The sequence below is a fragment of the Panthera onca genome, chromosome B1 (genome assembly GCF_046562875.1).
Source record: "Panthera onca isolate mPanOnc1 chromosome B1, mPanOnc1 haplotype 2, whole genome shotgun sequence".
Classification (NCBI taxonomy): Eukaryota; Metazoa; Chordata; class Mammalia; order Carnivora; family Felidae; genus Panthera; species Panthera onca.
Window position 1 is genome coordinate 47,112,341 of NC_138342.1, and position 22,837 is coordinate 47,135,177.

Below are 22,837 nucleotides of genomic sequence, written 5' to 3' on the forward strand. Positions count from 1 at the left end.
CTTCAAGTTATATTTAAAGCTGTAGTAATCAAAATAATATGGTACTGGCACAAAAATAAACACAGAGATCAATGGAACAGAATACAAAATCCAGAAATAAATCTGCAATTATATGGCCAATTACTCTCTGACAAAAGAGGCAAGAAAATACAATAGGAAAAAGACAGTCTCTTAAACAAATGGAGTTGGGAAAACTGGACAGCAGCATGCAAAAGAATGAAACTGGACCATTTTCTTACACCATCACAAATATAAATTCAAAATGGATTAAAGACCTACATGTGAGATCTGAAACCATAAAAATCTTAGAAGAGAATGCAGGCAGTAACTTTTTTAACATCAACCATGACAACGTCTTTCTAGATACATCTCCTGAGGTAAGGGAAATAAAGGCAAAAATAAACTATGGGGACTGCATCAAAATAAAAAGTTTCTGCCCGAAGAAGGAAACAATAAATGAAGCTAAAAGTCAATCTACTGAATGGGAGAAGATATTTGCAAATTACATGTCCAGTAAAGGGTCAGTATCCAAAATCTATAAAGAACTTAGAAAACTCAACACCCAAACCAAAAAATTAGATTAAAAAATGGGCAGAAAACATGAACAGACATTTCTCCACAGAAAACATATAGATGGCCAACAGACATATGAAAAGATGTTCATCATCACTCATGATTGGGGAAATTAAAATCAAAACTATAATGAGATATCACTTCAAACCTGTCTGAATACTAAAATAAAATACAGAAGAAACAATAGGTATTGGCAAGGATGTGGACAAAAAGGAATCCTCGTGCATGGTTGGTGAGAATGCAAACTTGTGCAGCCACAGTGGTAAACAGTATGGAGGTTCCTCCCCAGCCCCCAAGTGACTGTGTCTGTGTCTGTCTGTCTGGCTGTGTGTCTGTGGAAGGTTTCATGTTCTTTCTGGAGGTTCCTCCCCAGCCCCCAAGTGACTGTGTCTGTGTCTGTCTGTCTGACTGTGTGTCTGTGGAAGGTTTCATGTTCTTTCTTTTCTCTTTACCTCACCTCAGTTCTAAACCTGATTGCATTAACAAGAAGACTAATAAAGTTTCCTTCAGTTTGCATGTTGAAAAATTTAAATTTATATATATATATATATATATATATATATATATATATATATATATATGGTATATGGTATGGTATGGTATGATAGATAGATAGATAGATAAAAAAGTTAAAAAAGAACTACCTTATGACCTAGTAATCGCACAATCACACTACTTGGTATTTACCCAAATAATACAAGAACACTAATTCAAAGAGATACCTGCACCCCTATGTTATGGTTATAGCAACATTATTACAATAGCCAAATTCTGGAAACAGCCTTTGTCCATCAATAGATGAATAGATAAAGAAAAAGAAGTGATATTTATCTACTATATAATAGAAGATATATAGACATGCAAACTGAAGGGAAACTTTATTTAGTCTTCTTGTTAATACAATCAAGTTTAGAACTGAGGTGAGGTTAAGAGAAAAGAAATAACATGAAACCTTCCACAGACACACAATCAGACAGACACAGACACAGGCACTTGGGGGCTGGGGAAGGGGCTTCCACATCAGACCTTTCCCATCTTGGAGATGAAATCATCACAGATTCAAGTAGTTCCTCCTTTTCCTTAGTCTTTTGCTCAATGTCTTCTCCAGTGAGTGGATGTGCATCTGTTCCTTTCTGAGGCTTACCTGGAAGGCCAAGGCCTCGACTTGGGCCTTGCTGCACGCCTGAGTGATCTTGTTCTTTTCGAGCTGGAGTTTCTCCTCTGCGTGGGACTTCAGAGCCTGGTACCTCTGGCCTTCGTTTTCAATTCTGCTATGTAATCTTTGAGACACTTCTTCAGTGATTCTCCATTCATGGGATACCCCTTGATCATCTCCTTCTGTTTCTCAAACCCCTTGAAGAGGTCAGAGGAAGACTTTTCCATGGAGCTCAGGTCTGCAGTGAGTTGGTCTTTTTCCTTCAGAATCATCTGGATCTCAGCTTTTGCAAGTTCCCTCTGTTTCTGAGCCTCCTCCATCGCCTGGTACACAATTCCTTCAAACCTGCCCATCATCTTTCCTATCTTTGGATTCTTTGCATGGAATGCCTCACACTGACTCCTTAGCAACATGTTCTCCTCTCGCATGATTTCCACTGCTCTACCCACATCCTTCTAGCTATACTGTAGCAAGTCCATGATGGACCCCACGGGCAGCAGTGGACCCCTAGATCCAATGACATATCGAGGGGTGTCCAGCACGGGAGTACCTAGGACTCCTGGGAAGTCAGGTACCCTTAGCTTCCCCTCAGGAGGGCTTACCCAGGAAGGCACAGCCATGTTCTGTGCACTTTTGGTCCCTGGAGCCACAGGCACCGGTGTGAGGACTATCCTTCAGGAGTGGGTCAAACTTGAGTTACAAGGACTCTTTTCTCGGGTCTGACTTCTTAAATGACGAACTCCCAAACTGCTCCAGATAATCCACATTGGCTTCTGAGCCTCAGCTGGGTTTCTGAAGTGCTCCTCGACCAGGTCTGCGGCAGGCTCCAGTTCACGCCTAGGAGTAGGGGACACTGATGTACTGGCACAGTTGGCAGCTTCTTCCTCACCCACTGTGCCCAGGGTCCCTGAGGCAGTGTGCATCCCAGGTGTGTCATTTACCCAGGCTGAAGGCACCTTATGGCTTGGAGGGAAGTGCCCTGTGGCCTCCAGACCAGCATGCAGATGCCTGGCCACAGGCCCTGCTGGCCTATTCTGGGGGCTGGGCCTCTCCTCCACTTTCAAATGACTTAAAGTTCAGGTCATCCAGCTTGTTTCAGTCCAGGTTGTAAGACCCCTGGAGAAGGGGAATGGGCCCCACACCCACCTCCTCAGGTGCATTTTCCTGCCTTGCCTCTGGTATCCTAGAAGGAGGCTTAAGGCCACGTCTTTTCCTCAGTTTCCTTGTGGGGGCAAACTTTTGCTGATGACATTGTCAGAGAAATCAAATTCTAGCCCTATGGGCCGGCTCCTCCAAGAGGTGGCCCTTTGTCCATCAGCTTCTTCCTTCTGAGGACTTGGGGATGTGGCCCCTCCAGGCTTCAGAGGGCTGGTCAGGATAATGTTCCCAGAACCAGAAGTGTCTTCAGGGCTGGCCGGCCTCACCAGGATGTCTATGAGGGGCCCTTCTTCACATACTCCTTTGGGGTGAGTACCAGGGAGCAAAGTAGCCATGCCTGAGGAAGCTGTGAGCAGGTTTGAGCTTTCTCTGGCAGCTCTGTGAGTGTCTTCTGTTCTGTCTTGAGGAGGCAGCTGGGAAGGGTCTTCTAGGATTTCAGAGGTGGGTATAAAACTTTTCTCTAATTCCATTATATATACACATATATATACGTACATATATATACGTATATATATGTGTGTATATATATATATATGGAATATTATTAAGACATAAAAAAGAATGAAATATGGCCATTCCCAATGACAAAGATGAAGTTAGAAAGTATAATGATAAGTGAAATAAGTCATAGAAAGACATATGCCATATGATTTCACTCATATGTTGAATTTAAGAAACAATACACACAAAGGGAAAATGAGAGAGAAAAATCAAGAAACCGACTCTTTTTTTTTAAGTTTATTTATTTTGAGAGAGAGAGAGCATGAGTGGGGGGGGGGGGGGTGGCAGAGAGAATGAGAGAGACAGAGAGAGACAGAGAGAGACAGAGAGAGAGAGAATACCAAGCAGGCTCTATGGTCAGCAAGGAGCCTGACTCACGGCTCAACTGTGAGATCATGACTTGAGCTAAAACCAAGAGTCTGACGCTTAACTGACTGAGCCACCCAGGCGCACCCTTATAGATTCTTAATTATAAAGAACAAACTGATGGTTACCAGAGGGGACGGGGGTGAATGGATGGGTTAGAGAGGTAATGGGGATTAAGGAGTGTACTTATCATGAGGAGCACTGGGTGATGTATGGAAGTGTTGCTTCCGTATCGTACAGCTGAAATTAATAGAACACTGTCTGTTAACTGACTGGAATTAAAATAAAAGCTTAAAAAAAAGCATAGGCACATTTAATTTGGCTCCTGGTGTAAACAAATAAATGAATAAAAATAAATAAACAGAAAGAGCTATAACGGTTTATACCCTAAATTCCATATAGGGTATATATAGTATCCGTAGTACCCTGGCTGCCATTCTATCTAATGAGCTTCTGCCCAAATAAATCTAAGAGGGCAGGCATGGATCTGTTCTTCCCTCAGTCAGTCTCAATTCCCATGTGCTTCTCATCATCTGAGAACCTCACTATCCTGAGTAATAAAGATACTTATTTTTCATACTGTTTGACTCTCAGATCTAAGGCATTCTGGTGTTCAACTGAAGAGACAATAACAGAAAAAAACTCCCTGTGTAGACTTATTAGAGAATTTGTATCTCTTTCTAAGATGATATTGACTATACATTTTTTGTTTTTGGTTTTGACACCAGTTGCTGAATTTAGATCCTAAAACTTCTAATATTAGCCCGATTCTGGGGTGACTTTCTTATCTCTTGGTTTTTATTATTTAAAGCATTTTTGGTTTGGTAATATAGAAGCATGTGATTTTATCCAGGCATGTCACTACCTGGCAAAGGGTAGATTCTAAATAAATTATTGCTTAGGATAAATGCTAAATGCATACGTATAAGTTAGCTAGGGCATTTCCTAACACTGGAATTTAGGGTCTGAGCTGCATCATAGTGATGATAACAAAGGAAGAAAAGGGGGCCGTGTCAGCAGATAAAGGAATTTTGAGCCATTATTTCTGAAAGTCATAGCAGGAAATCTTCAAAGTGACATATATGGAGACTGATCATCAAGGAAAGACCTGTAACAGTAGGGATGGAAAAGATAAACTGAAAGGTAGAAGGTCAGCAAAAATGAATTAGGAAATGTCAGGGTACAACAAGGTCTTTAGAAAGAACAGAAGAAGCAAAGAGATAAAAGAAGGAGACAAAGAGAGACAGGATTTTCAGTTTGGGTAGATATTGACCAAGAGGGGATATGAATAAAGGTCTTAAGATGTTGATGGTAATATGGATGTATTGTTTATTTATTTTATTTTATTTTATTCTATTTCATTTTTATTGAAGTACAGTTGAAATGGAAAAATAAATATGAATGCATTTTCCAAATTTTTCAGTAGCAACACATGAAATTATACTTGATTACTTACACTTGAATTACATCTCCACAAAACAGAATACTTATGGGATTCAAAAGACCAAATGATTATTTTAGAGTAAGTGGGGTGGCTTTAGACTAATTAAATGAAGTAAATCAGATTCTGAAAGAAGCTATTGGTAAAATGAAAATTTATTCTTCAAGAAGTAGTTGAGAAGTGAAAGTGTATGTAACTGCATGTATTTGAGGCTGTGCCAACGTCTTACAAGCTTGAGCTTTAGGCAAGTTACTGAACTCCTCTAAATGTCACTTTGCTAGTCTACAAATAAATATATTTATTTTTGTTTTGTAATTTTGCAGTGAAGGATAGATGAAGTAATAATTCTAAACTCCAGCTCAGCACCTGACCCATACGCACTGCTCTAAATATGATGCAGCGGCCACAGTGATGGTATCACCGTGGCCCCGAAATAGTTCCTGAACATGAACTAAATTCTAATTCTAAATTCTAATTCTAATTCCATTCCTGCACTAAGGTCTCTTCTAGTTAGGGAATTTCTGTCACATTGACCTATACTCCCCTAGCCCAAGGTCTTTTTTGAGAACTTTTGCATACATAGGATGATATATGTGATAGCTCTCCCTTTAATTTTATTAGCATTGATCTTGACTATTTTCTTAATTTTGTCTGGCTGTACTAGCAAGTTTCTCTCACCCACCCGCCCTCAGCTCTTTGTCTCCTTTTTTTTTTCTGGAGACTTATTACTCATCTTCCCTTTTCTCATACTCCACCATTTCTCTGTCATCCTACTCTCAGCTCTTGAAATTGCTCCTTGCTTAACTGAAGAATTTAAAGCAAATAATAATAATAATTAAAATACCCACAGATTCCCACATTCACATTTATTTTTCTATTCTCATCTATATCCATGAATGTGGTGTAGTAGTGAATGAACTCTTGCTCCAATCTCAAGCTAATCCTTCAATCTGAGCTTGATTTCTTGTTCCAGGTCAACTCTCCAGCAGTTCTCTCCTCTAGCATCTAACATCACAATTTCTTTCCTCTCTTCTGGATCAATCCTATTAGCAGACAAACATGCTCTTGTTTTCCCCATATTACAAAAGTGATATTGATTCTCATTCTTCTTTTAGTTGTTTCTTCATGTTCAAGCTCATGTTTGTAGCAAAATTCTTTACAAGAGTTGCCTGTATTTACTGCCCTAAATTTTTCTTCTCTTAACCTCTTTTAAACTTACCCAAGTTAGTTTTCTGTCTCCTTTTAAAACCAGTTATTTTCAATTGGAGCAGTGATCTCCATGTTAATAAAGTCATTTCTTGGTCCTTGTCTTAATAGAAGATGGCAGCCAATGACATATTGGTTGGTCACTCTCCCTTTTTTCTTTCTCTGGATTTTAGGTTGGCAAACTTCCTCAGAGATTGCTTCTTCCCTGCTTCCTTTTCTGGTTTTCCTTCCCTGATCCTTTAACGTCAGAGTGGTCCAGGTCTCTCTTTTGTCTACTCATCTTCTGATTTATGCTCACTTCTCTGTTAATTTCATCCACTCTAATGGCTATCCATATTGTGCACTTGTCTCAAACATTTATCTCCATGGTGCACCACTCTCCTGAGCTGCAGACAAATATCCATCCCCCTACTTTGACAACTCCACTTAGATGTCTGAAAGATCTTTCAAACCCAGTATGTCTAATATTAAATTAAATCCTTCCTCCACCATTCAAAACTCTGCTTCTCTCACAAACTTTTTAAATCACTATTGCTGATAGTTCCATCTTTCCAGAATAATTCTATGGCCTCTTCTTTTATACTTGGTAATGACTAAAGTTCATATGATGTTTTAGAAGCTCTGTTTGATCTGGCCTCTCCTATCCTAAATCCTCTTCTACTACTCTTGCTTACTGACTCTGTTCCTAACAAACTGACCTCATTGTAAACCTCTCACAGAGAGCCTTCACACTCTCCCTTCCTGGGATTGCTTTCTACCATTCCACCCTTCTCATCTCCTATAAAGTCATGGTTCACATGTCACTTTCTCAGTGAAGACTGCTTTGACCATCTTATTTGTAATTGTGCCATCCCATCTCCAACATTCCACATCCCTCTCATTCTGCACCTTTTTATTTTATATTCTAGAAACTACCACTTTGTAATATATCCATGGAAATTTATTTATTACACCTACTACTTTTTATTTCTGTGTCCTTCAACTAGGACGTGAGCTCCATAAGACATGGATGACTTTCCTTTTTGTTCTCAGATACCTAGAAGAGTGCTCAAAACACATGGTAGATGTTCAATAAAAAATTGTTGAGCAAATGAATAAAGTAGTGGCTCAGACAGACTTTTCTTATGTTATTAAAAAGTAAATAATGGTAGAGCAGAAAACAATTATAAACTGACTATGCATCTCTTTGCATTGAAGAGCTGAAGATGTTTTGAGATTGTATAGAAAGAAATCAGTACAAATTTCTATTTTCTCATGGCATCTAATATTTATAAAATATAACCTCTGGAAGCATTACACATTTATTAACATGCATTTTGCCTCAAAAATTTTTTATTTCATAACTTAATATATACCAATAAATATTTACTCTTGAAGCCCCTTTATGGACTTAAAGAATTTCATTTGGATTAATTTTTAATTCCAAAGCTACTATTGTCTCAAAACAGGAAACCCTAATTCTAATTCTACATACATACATACATAATACATACATACATGCAATCTAAAACTAAATATCAGAACATTAGAAACTAGTCCTAGAAAAACTTTAAATACCACAAGCCATAAAAATTCAGATTATATAACATACCTAGGCATTTAAAATTTTAAATATAAATATTACCTTATAATAAATATTTTTTCTTTTTTTTAAATTAACTTATTTTTTTTTCTTTTTTTTTTTTAAATTTACACCCAATTAGTGTAACAATTATTTCAGGAGTAGATTCCTTAGTGCCCCATACCCATTTAGCCCATCCCCCCTCCCACAACCCCTCCTGCAACCCTCAGTTTGTTCTCCATATTTATGAGTCTCTTCTGCTTTGTCCCCCTCTCTGTTTTTATATTATTTTTGTTTCCCTTCCCTTATGTTCATCTGTTGTGTCTCTTAAAGTCCTCATATGAGTCAAGTCATATGATTTTTGTCTTTCTTTGACTGACTAATTTCACTTAGCATAATACCCTCCAGTTCCATCCACATAGTTGCAAATGGAAGATTTCATTCTTTTTGATTGCCGAATAATAATCCATTGTATATATGTATACCACATTTTCTTTATCCATTCATCCATCGATGGGCGTTTGGGCTCTTTCCATACTTTGGCTATTGTTGATAGTGCTGCTATAAACATGGGGGTGCATGTGTCCCTTCGAAACAGCACACCTGTATCCCATGGATAAATGCCTAGTAGTGCAATTGCTGGGTCCAAAGGGTAGTTCTATTTTTAGTTTTTTGAGGAACCTCCATACTGTTTTCCAGAGTGGCTGCACCAGCTTGCATTCCCCCAACAATGCAAAAGAGATCCTCTTTCTCCACATCCTTACCAACATCTGTGGTTGCCTGAGTTGTTACTATTAGCCATTCTGACAGGTATAAGGTGATATCTCATAGTGGTTTTGATTTGTGTTTCCCTGATGATGAGTGATGTTGAGCATTTTTTCATGTGTCGGTTGGCTATGGATGTCTTATTTAGAGAAGTGTCTATTCATGGCTTTTACACATTTCTTCACTGGATTCTTTGTTTTTTGGGTGTTGATTTTGATAAGTTCTTTATAGATTTTGGATACTAACCCTTTATCTGATATGCCATTTGCAAATATCTTCTCCCATTCTGTCGGTTGCTTTTTAGTTTTGATGATTGTTCCCTTCACTGTGCAGAAGCTTTTTATTTTGATGAGGTCCCAGTAGTTCATTTTTGCTTTTGTTTCCCTTGCCTCCAGAGACACATTGAGTAAGAAGTTGCAGCGGCCAATATCAGAGATGTTTTTGCCTGCTTTCTCCTCAAGGATTTTGATGGTTTCCTGTCTTACATTGGGGTCTTTCATCCATTTTGAGTTTATTTTTGTGCATTGTGTAAGAAAGTGGTCCAGGTTCATTCTTCTGCATGTCGCTGTCCAGTTTTCCCAGCACCACTTGCTGAAGAGACTGTCTTTATTCCATTGGATATTCTTTCCTTCTTTGTCAAAGATTAGTTGGCCATACGTTTGTGGGTCCATTTCTGGGGTCACTATTCTGTTCCATTGATCTGAGTGTATGTTCTCGTGCCAGTACCATATTGTCTTGATGATTACAGCTTTGTAGTATAGCTTGAAGTCTGGGATTGTGATGCCTCCTGCTTTGGTTTTCTTTTTCAAGATTGCTTTGGCTATTCAGAGTCTTTTCTGGTTCCATACAAATTTTAGGATTATTTGTCCTAGCTCTGTGAAGAATGCTGGTGTTACTTTGATAAGGATTGCATTGAATACGTAGATTGCTTTGGGTAGTATTGACATTTTAACAATATTTGTTCTTCCTATACAGGAACATGGAGCCTTTTTACACTTTTCTTGTGTCTTCTTCAATTTCTTTCATAAGCTTTCTATAGTTTTCAGTGTATAGATTTTTCACCTCTTTGGTTAGATTTATTCCTAGGTATTTTATTGTTTTTTTGCAACTGTAAATGGTATCGATTCCTTGATTTCTCTTTCTTGCACTTCATTGTGGTGTATAGGAATGCAACCGATTTCTGTGCATTGATTTTATACCCTTGATTTCTCTTTCTTGCACTTCATTGTGGTGTATAGGAATGCAACCGATTTCTGTGCATTTATTTTATATCCTGAAACTTTGCTGAATTCATGTATCAATTCTAGCAGTTTTTGGTGGAATCTTTTGGGGTTTTCATATACAGTATCATGTCATCTATGAATAGTGAAAATTTGACCTCCTCCTGGACGATTTGGATGCCTTTTATTGCTTTGTGTTGTCTGATTGCAGAGACTAAGACTTCCAATACTATGTTGAATTACAGTGGCGAGAGTAGACATCCCTGTCTTGTTCCTGACCTTAGGGGGAAAGCTCTCACTTTTTCCCCATTGAGGATGATATTAGCATTGGGCCGTTCATATATGGCTCTTTTGATCTCGAGGTAGGCTCCTTCTATCCCTACTTTCTTGAGGGTTTTTGTCAAGAAACGATGGTGTATTTTGTCAAATGCTTTCTCTGCATCTATTGAGAGGATCATATGGTTCTTGTCCTTTCTCTTATTGATGTGATGAATCATGTTAATTGTTTTGCAGATATTGAACTAGCCCTGCATCCCAGGGATAAATCCCGCTTGGTCATGGTGAATAATTTTTAATGTATTGTTGGATCTGTTTGGCTAATATCTTGTTGAAGATTTTTGCATCCGTGTTCATCAGGGAAATTGGTCTATAGTTCTTTCTGGTGGGGTGCCTGTCTAGTTTTGGAATCAAGGTAACGTTGGCCTCATAGAAAGAGTTTGGAAGTTATCCCTCCATTTCTATTTTCTGCAACACCTTCAAGAGAATAGTTGTTAACTCTTCCTTAAATGTTTGGTAGAATTTCCCCGGAAAGCCATCTGGCCCTGGACTCTTGCTTTTTGGCAGATTTTTGATTACTAATTCGATTTCCTTACTGGTTATGGGTCTGTTCAAATTTTCTATTTCTTCCTGTTTCAGTTTTGGTAGTGTATATGTTTCTAGGAATTTGTCCATTTCTTCCAGATTGCCCATTTTATTGGCATATAATTGCTCATAATATTCTCTTATTATTGTTTTTATTCCTGGTGTGTTTATTGTGATCTCTCCTCTTTCATTCTTGATTTTATTTATTTGGGTCCTTTCCTTTTTCTTTTTGATCAAACTGGCTAGTGGTTTACCAATTTTGTTAATTATTTCAAAGAACGAGCTTCTGGTTTCATTAATCTGTTCTACTGCTTTTTTGGTTTCAATAGCATTAATTTCTGCTCTAATCTTTATTATTTCCTGTCTTCTGCTGGGTTTGGGTATAATTTGCTGTTCTTTTTCCAGCTCCTTAAGGCGTAAGGTTAGGTTGTGTATCTGAGATCTTTCTTCCTTGTTTAGGAAGGCCAGGATTGCTGTACACTTTCCTCTGATGACACCTTTGTTGCGTCCCAGAGGTTTTGGGTTGTGGTGTTATCTTTTCATTGACTTCCATATACTTTTTAATTTCCTCTTTAACTTCTTTGTTGGCCCATTCATTCTTTAGTAAGATGTTCTTCAGTTTCCAGGTATTTGTTACCTTTCCAAATTTTTTCTTGTGGTTGATTTCGAGTTTCATAGGGTTGTGGTCTAAAAATATGCACGGTATGATCTCGATCTTTTTGCACTTACTTAGGGCTGATTTGTGTCCCAGCATGTGGTCTTTTCTGGAGAACGTTCCATGTGCACTGGAGAAGAATGTATATTCTTCTGCTTTAGGATGAAATGTTCTGAATATCCATTAAGTCCATCTGGTCCAGTGTGTCATTCAAAGCCATTGTTTCCTTGTTGATTTTTTTATTAGATGATCTGTCCATTGCTGTGAGTGGGGTGTTGAATTCCCTACTATTATTGTATTACTGTCAATGAGTTTCTTTGTGTTTGTGATTAATTGTTTTATATATTTTGGTATCCCACATTTGGCAAATAAATGTTTACAATTGTTAGGTCTTCTTGGTGGATAGACCCCTTGATTATGATATAATGCCCTTCTGCATCTCTTGATACAGTCTTTATTTTATTTTATTTTTTAAATTTTTTTTAATGTTTATTTATTTTTGAGACAGAGAGAGACAGAGCATGAACGGGGGAGGGTCAGAGAGAGGGAGACACAGAATCTGAAACAGGCTCCAGGCTCTGAGCTGTCAGCACAGAGCCCGACGCAGGGCTCGAACTCACGGACCGCGAGATCATGACGTGAGCCGAAGTCGGCCGCTTAACCAACTGAGCCACCCAGGCGCCCCTACAGTCTTTATTTTAAAGTCTAGATTGTCTGATATAAGTATGGCTTCTCCGGCTTTCTTTTGTTGACTATTAGCATGATAGATGGTTCTCCATCCCCTTACTTCCAATCTGAAGGTGTCTTAAGGTCTAAAGTGGGTCTCTTATAAACAGCATATAGATGGATCTTGTTTTCTTATCCATTCTGTTACCGTATGTCTTTTGATTGGAGCATTGAGTCCATTGACATTTAGAGTGTATACTGAAAGATATGAATTTATTGCCATTATGATGCTTGTAGAGTTGGAGTTTCTGGTGTTCTCTGGGCCTTTCTAATCTTTCTTTTGATATTTATTTATTTACTTATTTATTTATTTATTTCTATCCCTCTCTCTATATATATATATATATGTTTTTTTTTTTTCATCTTTTCTCCCCTCAGAGACTCACCCTTAAAATTTCTTGCTGGGCTGGTTTAGTGGTCACAAACTGCTTTAATTTTTGTCTGTCTGGGAAACTTTTTATCTCTCCTATTTTGAATGACAGCCTTGCTGGATAAAGAATCCTTGGCTGCATATTTTTCTGCTTCAGCAAACTGAATATATCCTGCCACTCCCTTCTGGCCTGCCAAGTTTCTGTGGATAGGTCTGCTGCAAACCTGATCTGTCTTCCCTTGTAGTTTAGGGACTTTTTTTCCCTTGCTGCTTTGATGATTCTCTCCTTGCCTGAGTATTTTGTGAATTTGACTATGATATGCCTTGTTGATGGTCAGTTTTTTTTTAATCTAATGGGGCCCTCTGTGCTTCCTGGATTTTGATGTCTGTGTCTTTCCCCAGGTTAGGAAAGTTTTCTGCTATGATTTGCTCACATAACCCTTCTACCCCTATTTCTCTCTCTTCCTCTTCTGGGACCCCTATGATCGGATGTTGTTCCTTTTAATGAGTCACTGATCTCTTAAATCTTAAATTGTGTTCTTTTGCCTTAATCTTCCTCTTTTTTTCTGCTTCGTTATTCTCTACAAGTTTGTCCTCTATATCACTGATTCTCTGTTCTGCCTCATCCGTCCTTGGTGCCACTGCATCTATCTGTGATTGCAGCTCAGTTATAGCATTTTTCATTTCATTCTATTTTTTACTTCTTTTATCTCTGCAGAAAGTGTTTCTAATCTATTTTTGACTCCAGCTAGTATTCTTATTATCATGATTCTAAATTTTGGTTCAGACATCTTGCTTGTGTCTGTGTTGGTTAAATTCCTGGCTGTCATTTCTTCGTGCTCTTTCTTTTGGGGTGAATTCCTTTGTTTTGTCATTTTGAAGGGAGGAAAGGAATTAATGAGGTAGAAAAATCAAAAATATGTTAAAATTAGAAAATTAAAAACACTCACAAGAAAACAAAATCTAATAAATTATGCTAGATTCTAGGTGTGTTTTGGTCTGGGTGTTGAAAGTGGTTCGACAGATTAGAGAAAAAAAGGGGGGGAGAAATCGTTTGAGAATTTGTAAAAATGAATACACTGAACTAGACTAAAATGAGATGATGGAAGTAAAATATAATTTGAAAAAAATTACACAAAAGTAAAGAATATAGTAGAAAAAAATTAAAGAAAAATATTTTTAATAAAAATTAAAAGTAAAAATGATTTTTTGTATTCAAGAAAAGGAAAGAAATGAAAAAGAGAAAAAAATCGTTTGAAAATTTGAAAAAGTGAATACAGTGTAGTAGACTAAAATAAAATGATGGAAGTAAAACAGAATTTGAAAAAAAAATTACATAAAAGTAAAAAATATAGTAAAAAATTTTAAACAAAAATATTTTTAATACAAATTAAAAGTAGAAATGAAGTTTTTCACCTCCTGCATTCAAGTAAAAGAAAAGAAACAAAAAATAGAAAAAAGAAAACAAGAAAATTGTTTGAAAATTTGAAAAGGTGAATACACTGAAGTAGACTAAAATAGAATGATGTAAGTAAGATAGAATTTGAAAAATTACACAAAAGTAAAAAATATAGTAAAAAAATAAAGAAAAATATTTTTAATAAAAATTGAAAATAAAAATGAATTTTTTCTCTTTTTGTATTCAAGAAAAAGAACAGTGTAAAAGAGAAAAAAAAGAAAAAAGAAAGAAAATTGAATAGATGGACCTGCTACTAGATTGAAATAGGACTGAAATTACTTCGTTTTCCCCTAGAAGTCAGACTATGTAGCACTTTATTGTCCATAAACTAAGTAGGCGGTGAGACTTTGTTCTTGAAGAGCGAGGTTGGCCCAGTTGGGCAGGGCTCAGTGTAATAGGACCGTTCTCCACTAGATGGCGCTGCCAGTCTACTGGGTTGGATTGTTGCAGGGCTCATAGGTGCATATACGCATGCATGGGAGTGGTGAAAATGGCGTCACGCAGCTACCCAGTCTCTAGTATAGGAACTCTGTTCTCTCTGATCAGCAATTGTGCACCCGTCCTCTGTCTTTAGCTTTCATCCACTCCCTGCTTCTTTACTGTCTGTGAACCAGCCCCAGGCAGTAGCTCTCGCCTGAGTTTTGTTTCAGGTGTGGCTGTTTTCCCTGGCCTCTTACTTGTGAAGGACTGTGGCTTTGACCTATTTCGCCCCTCTGTGGGAGGGTCTTACCGAGCAATGGCTGAATGCCAGCTGCACCCAGGAATGCCTGCTGCTGCCGTTGCCCCGACACTGCGGCCAGGTCCCAGTCTGTCCCAGAAAAAGTTCACAAGGTAGTGTAGCAGCAGCGTTTCAGAGATTATGGAAAATTGCAACACACATCTGGCACCAGGCTTCACCCTTAACAACCTTGTTCCAGCACCAGTGAATGTGGCCATTTTCTGGGGTCTGCTGGGACCAGGTGACTTCAACAATCTCTACCAAATGTCCTTCCAGCAGTGGAACTGCTTTTCCCCATGTGGCCCAAGAACCTCCAGGACCCCACTATGCTCCTGGGGATTCGCCCTTCCCACCAGAGCACTGCCAGGTATTGAGCTTCGGAGTTGCAGCCTTTGCACTCCCCTTGTTTACAGTCTTAATGGAATTTAAGCCCTCTCCTTTCTCCCTTTTAAGTTTAGTCCCTGCAGCTGTTTCCAATTTTCCACTCTCTCTTCAGCTGCTTTTGGGGAGGGGTGCTTTTTCCCGTATTCTCCCCCACTCCAGTCTCCATCCTCTCTCCACCTGCAAAAGCAGCTCCCTGCCCACCCTGGCTTCTCTCTCCCCAAGTTCACCTCTCCGCACCACGTACCTGAATTCTGTGGTTCAGGTTTTACAGATTGTTGTGTTAATCCTACGATCAGGTTTCTAGGTGTGTAGGATGTTTCAGTGTTGGTCTGGCTGTATTTCATGGATACAAGACACACAAAAAAAACTTCCATGCTGTTCCATCATCTTGGCTCCTACCCTAAATAGATTTTTTAAGTATATGTCAAATAGCTACTTGTTAGTCTGTTTTTAAAGTGAAAGATCACTTAGGGAGAGGAATTGAGATGCAAAATCCTACAACACTCTTTTAAGATAAAAACCTAAAAGTAGTGCAACTAAAAGTGAAAGAAGTATGTTCTTACATCCCAGTAATAAAGCATGAGAATTGTCATAGGCTGAGGCAAATGCTGAGATTCAGTTATTAAATGCAAAATAAAAAGGTAAGTTTTAGATTTTAGATTCTAAGATTCTGTTTTTTTTATATCTTTTTGTTTGTTTTTGAGAGAGAGAGAGAGAGACAGGGCATGAGCGGGGAGGGATGGAAAGAGAGGGAGACACAGAATCTGAACCAGGCTCCAGGTTCTGAGCTGTCAGCACAGACCCCAAAGCAGGGCTCAAAGTCCATGTACCGTGAGATCATGATCTGAGCTGAAGTCAGACACTTGACCGACTGAGCCACCCAGGTACCCCATTTTCTCATATTCTATTTACTTATCAGTCTTCTTTTTGCAGCGGGAGTCATTAAATTATTTTTACTAATGATTTTAAATATACCAACAGGTATTTTGATCCTTCTGTTCACCATTGACCATTTCATCAAATAGTCCAGATTCCAACATATTTTATTCCTCTTCAAAATAAATAAGCAAAATATTCTTTTTGCATTTGTGAATAGTCACTTTTAGGCTACACACTTTGTTTCCATGTCACCTCTTTCCATCTTTGCTTATTATATTAATCTGTCTCATCTTCAAGGATCTTTCTTTACCACTTCTGATGTTGTCTACCATGATTAAGGACTCTGATTACTTAATACTCCTGTCCACTCTCTTTTTATTTATTTTGTCCCACTGGAAGTGGAACAATTTATATGGTTGTTAAGTTGGGAAAGAAAGGCCAGAGCAGGCCCAGCTCAATTTCTCTCTTCTTTCTCCTGGGAAGCAAGAGTTCCCTTCTATTCCTCTAGAGGTAGGCTCTTTCCACCCTCATACATGATTACCTCTAAGTCAATAAGTTTGCTATTAGTGATAGTTTTCCCAGGTGGAGGGAGGTGGGGGAAAGAAAAGGAAGGAATTCTATATTACTGACATTGTTCAAGATTGCTGATGAATGGTTTTGATTAAAAAGCAGACCAAGGCTTAGCCCGTTGTGTTATTGTTTTTAAAAACTCTATAAACATTCCACCCCCTTACAGGGTCCATATAGGATGGGCCACTCCCTCTGTCTTGGCAAGCCCCAGTCTGCAGTTTCATCTGCTCGTCCCTGAACTATATTCCTTAGCTAGTCTTTGTCAGTATTAGCAATAATAACAATTTACGTTTCACCTTAAATGCCTTACTCCTTTTCCTATATCTCATTTTGTTCAGAATCAGGCAAGAAAGATAGATGCTGTTCATTGGGCTCCTTCAAAGACTAACCCTGCTCTCATCCCACGGTAAGCTCTCCTTTGCAGGTGAGTGCCATTCATATTTAGCAAAACCATTGCTTAAATGTACACACTTCCTCCCTCAGGGGGGTGTCACCCAGAAACTTTCATCTATACTAAAGAAACAATACTGGGGGGTGTGGGACCTAGGTTTCTTTGGAGAACATTAATCATCTCATGTTTATATTGTGTTATTAATAAAGCTGTTACCCATATTCTATGTACCAAGGATACAAGTCAAATGGCAAAAGGAAATTTCAATAAATAAAAGAAAGTGTTAAATAATTAAGAGTGCATCAAAACCATAATGCTTGAATATATCAGAACAATGGGTGTTTTGCTACATGAGAGAAATCCTGACTAGCATTTTACAGGCTGCATATAGGCTTCCATAAATTCATGGAGACAAAAATTAATCTTCAGTGTTCTCTAAAATAAGAAGTCCTTTAAAGAAGGAATGTTCCACCTTTTGTTTTGTCCTTTTATATTTTTCATGATACACTATTAGAATCATTGGTACTGTGAAAAATTATACAGTATACAGATTTACAAATTAGAATGACATGAAAATGAAAACAAATAGTTTGTTACTTTCTTTCTCAATACAAATATGATAGCCAAAAGAGACTGCTTTACCTAAGAAATAATTTCTGAACTCTTTAACAGATGAAAATAGTGCTGTTAATAGCAACTGATTAACCTTTGCTATCCAGGTATCCCAGAGCATAAACTACTCATTTAATGATATACTTAATAACAATATAATTTTTAACCTTTATTGAACATGTACTGTGTGCTAGGCACTTTGCTGAGAGCTTTTTTTTTAAAAAAATGTTTATTTATTTTTGAGAGAGAGGGAAGGATAGAGTGTGAGTGGGGGAGGGGCAGAGAGAGAGAAAGAGACATTGAAACTAAAGCAGTCTCCAGGCTCTGAGCTGTCAGCACAGAGCCCAATGTGGGGCTTGAACTCACAAACCATGAGATCATGACCTGAGCCAAAGTCAGATGCTTAACCTACTGAGCCACCCAGGTGCCCTGCTGAGAGCTTTTTAGTTTGAAAAGTAACTATCTTTACTTCTTTTCTCACATTCATACTGCATTTTCATGTGCCCTTATACTTATGTGCTTATATGCCTTTTTCTCAGCAGACTGTACTTTCTTCACATATTGGTACAATTTTTAAATTACTGTTTTGTCCATGTGGCTTGACACATAATAAACAATCAACCAGTATATTATGTACTTTAACAGAGCCATTGACTTTGAACACTCTTAATTAGAAATGAGAGCTAGAGAGAGTTGGATGGCGTATGTCATTTTCTAAAAAGAAGATCTAGGAATTCTACTAGGGAAATGTCTAGGTATGAGAGCAATGTAGACAGACAGCGAGATATGAATTAATGACCCTATAATTATTGCAGTTACTTCTTCGATCACATTTTTACTCTCCCTCAAACTATGAGGTAGATTTATTGTGAAATCTGGTTGTTTGGAAGCTACTACAACTTGACAGCTAGATACATTATGTGGACCAGAGTATCACCTAATATAAGGTGAATCAATAAAGTTCAAATAAAGTCATCGACAATGCTGATCCATCTAACAATTATATGGCATTGCACTACGCTTTCCTGACAGGCTTATGCTTTTATATCCCATTAAAGCATGGGAAATAACTCTAAAAATACTTCCAAATAAACTACAAAATAGAGTATGCCAGATATATTGGGCACTTTTTTACGGACAGCAGTTTAATAGTCCATTTTCCACTCTTGACTGTGAGAATATGATAACATTTTATGGATGACCCCTCCAATCTGTAAAAATGTTGTTATAGGTTTTTGAATGTCATATATTTCCTGTGGTATAACTTTCATCTTCTTTAAATTCTTAATTTCCCTGCCTTAAAAAAAGAACCCCTTTCATGCTTTGTATACAAAAAAAAAAAAAAAAAAAAAGCGTCAAATAAAAAATGCAGCTTCCAGTTCTGTGCTTTGGTTTTCTTTGGGAACAGAAGTGAGAAGATGTCTTTGCTTAGCCAAGAGTATATCCTGACACATTCCAAAAAGAGGTGAAAATGAACAAATAAAAAAAAAAGACTTCACCTGTATATATAAAAAAAATACATGTACTTTCAAGTACAATCTGGCTAATGTGTTTTTTTTTCTTTATGACTCGAGTATTTTCCAAATATCTCTGAGTTACACTAAAATAAAGAGTAAGCCAAACACTTTGGTTGCACTTTGCCAACAAGGTACTTGGGGGAGCATCCAACCTTTCCTTTGAAGTCCTTAATCCAATCCCTGATGGGTTGTCAGATGTCTCAAAGCAATAAGTGGCACCACCCTGTAGCTTAAATGTGTTGTGACACCAAATCCTAAACTTATCTAATTCTCTGTTGGTGTTATTATTTTTAGATGCACCACATATCTCTTCCAATAACACACATCGCCCTCCTACAGTTGAGGGGCTTTGAAATCTGCAAACTGACGAACTAGACCTGTCGTAACAACTCTTTAAATAAAGAAGCTACCTCATATTCCACTCTCCAAATATGCCAGAACATCAGAGTCCTGGGGTCACAGCTGTCTGCTGCTATGTGCCTGATTTGGTTGGCTCAGAGGCATGGAGAAAGTGTTTGCTATGTCGCCCAACTCCAGGTATGAAAAGAAAAAAAAAGTCACCTGGTTTTTATCAAAGGGACTTTGAATATTGCTCCTCCTGAGAAGGCTGCTAGCTGCTGTCCTTTCATGCTTACCCTTTATTCTGAAACACATCCTAAAGCCTTTAAAATCCATTGATGATTTGATGAGCTGCTCAGTCATAGTACTTTCTGTAGCAGGCATCCCAGCTTGAAAGTAAGTTATATTCACCCTAAGATTTATATGAGGGAACAAGGTGCCTCCTGAGAGAGAACTCGTACTAAGGATATTGTGATCCAGAGTTTTGTTTCAAGGATGGTGGGTCAGCATCAGAGAAAAAGGTCAAAGCTTTGACTTAGTTAATCCCTCAACCCAGCTTCCAGTGACATATACCTCAGTCTTTAGGCAAGTCCATGAGAAATGAAAGATGAGTTTCAAAAAGATATCCTTTGTTCTTTCCAGTATTATCTACTTAAGAAATTGAGCACATACCCGTCAGGTATGTTATTGCCAGCAGCTTCTACAACATTGAGAAGAAAAAAACACTGATGTCTGCAATAACAGGAGGCAAACATTGGTGCCCTTAATATTAGGCCCTGGCCGCTCCACCATGAAAATCAGTGCAAACAACCCTTTGGCAGAAGCCTTGGTATTGGTGCTTTGGCAACTACCATCGCCAGCATTGGTGTATTCTTTAACAGAGTTCAATAAGAAAGGACTTGTCCCTTTTGGTCGATGGTGAACATCGACACATGGGTCCTATTTTTGTCATTGAGAGTAACAAGCAACACCAGTATCACAGAGACCTGGAATTAGAGGGGGAAGGGCTGAAAGAGTTGGCCCAAGAAATACATTTGCAACCACAGACTTGGAGATTTAGAACAATTACCTGGCAGGAAGCTGAAGAAATCTCACATTTTATAGTGTGTAGGGGAGAAATACAGTGAGTGATTTTAATTATTGTGGTGCTATTCTCACTCTTCTGCCAGAAAGTCTGGAATATATGTACAATATTAATGTTATTTAAAATAATTTAAGGCAAGAGGTTAGGTTGAATGTAGAGCTATTGACTCAGTAGGAGTATGACCTGGGTTTAGCATACAGAACTGGGATGTGTCCTCAAATGGAAAAAAAAGTGATATTCTGAGAGAACTTTAACGTTCATTTCCTTAGATAATAACATATGTGTTGAGTGGCTGCTATGGGCCAAGTATGAGAACTACAGAGAACAAAACAAAGTCCCCACTCTCAGAAAGTTTATACTCGATTGGAGGAGATAGGCGACAAACAGGTGAACAACTTAATATGTAAAGTAAAATCATATATTGAAAAATATTATGAAGAATTACAAGAATAAGTTACCAGAAAGTTACAAGTAATGTGATTTTAGATATGGTGGCTGGGGAAGGCTTCTTTGAGCCGGTGATCATGGTAAGAATCAGTAGGTGAGATTTAGCAGTTTTGCTATTTATAAAGACTATGATTTTGCTGTAACTACTTTATATGTCTCTTTCTAATTCCCATGGCATATGCATACTTTGAAAATTGAATGCTGTTTCACAGTGGAACACATAAAACTATTGATTCATTTTCCTCTTGAATGCTTGTAGTTTTTTTGTGTCAGGTCTTTAGATGGGTAAGATTTTATTCTACTTACAAACAGGTCTGCATTCTTCCTAACTACACTTATATATTCTGTCTCCTATTCCATTTTAAAATCTTACTTATTTGTAACTATTTAGCTATGCCTATGTAGATATATATATTCCTATTCATATACTTACAGTCTATATAAATCGATATAGAAACAAAGGCATGCTATTCTTGATACAGATAAAGAGACCAACATAGACATACATAGAGATCAGCAGCTACAATTTTCTATAATGGTCTCTGGCCTCAGCTGTGGTCTTACATCATGAAGTTATGTGTGGTTGGAGAAGTTCCCAAAATGTGGTTTCACCTGTACAGAGTTTGAGGAAGACTAACTCTGAGAAGTGTGCTGATCAATGCTGTTGTTTCAGAAGTCCAGAGCAAATGCAGCTGCTGTTTCTTCTGAGGCCAGAGTCAAGAGAGAGCAAGTCTACCTTGGTGAGGGTATTTCCTTTTAATTGGGTGTCTATAGACACAGATTTTGAAATTTCTCAGAGACAGCATAATCCTTTATTTTAATACTTAACTTCATTTTGATAGAACCAGAATATGGTTCGTAAGTTAGGTCTTCATACTTTAAACAAACACAGTTAAGAGGACAGGGCTCAGAGCTATTTGTATACATGTTAAAGAAGACAAGGCACTGGGTGGCTCAGTCAGTTAAGCTCCTAACTCTTGGTTTCACCTCAGGTCATGATCTTGAGGTTCTTGAGTTCAAGCCTTGCATCAGGCTCTACTCTGACAGCATGGAGCCTGCTTAGGGTTCTATCTCTCCTTCTCTCTCTCTCTCTCTCTCTCTCTCTCTCTCTCTCTCTCTTTCTGCCCTCCCCTCCCATACATCTTCTCCCTCTCTTTCTCTCTCTCTTTGTCTCAAAGTAAATAAATATTTTTCTTTAAAAAAAATAAAAAATGGGTGACATTATCACACTTTTCTGCAGGCTTAATATCCATTTGTTGATATAAGACACACAAAGGGAAAAAACCATGCAAATAGAAGAAATAAATGATATGCAGGAGCTATGATGACAAGATAGAATAAGCTAGAATAAGTGCCAAGGGAGTATTACTGGTATAGACTGTGCCTACAGTGATCACAAGCTGTAGTTAAGAAAGCTTTGGCAAATACGTGAGAACTAGAGCTAAAATCTCAAAGGAGTTCATTTGGGGAGATGGGAAGCCATTGATGGGTAATGACTGGAGGAGGTGGGACAAGGACATTTTAGAAAATAACATCATGCAATGAAATGGAGAGCAGATTAGAAAGGGGGAGAGGCAATCAGATAACATTATATTTTAAACACTATCTTGACATTGAAATTTGCTAATTTGGTGGGAAGTTCTATGTTTAGACTTTACCAGGAAGAAATTGGTGTTTATAATAATGCACTCATTTGCTAAGAACACGGATATCGCAGCAATTCTTTTCAATTATTTTATTTCCCAAGAGGACTGTTAGTTGCATAAATTAAATGCTTAAACTAATTTCTTTCAAAAATGAGGAAAGTGCTTTGAAAATTAGATATATGGTGCCAATGGGGAATAAAAGTAAATGTACAGACAAAGTCCATGGGGAAGG

The 22,837-nt window shown here is 37.9% G+C and overlaps 1 pseudogene; it reads right to left on the reverse strand.

Annotated features, from left to right (window-relative positions):
* Positions 1-1,593: 1,593 nt before the first annotated feature.
* On the reverse strand, positions 1,594-3,357 carry LOC132693102 (transforming acidic coiled-coil-containing protein 3 pseudogene; annotated as a pseudogene).
* Between the last annotated feature and the right edge of the window lie 19,480 nt (positions 3,358-22,837).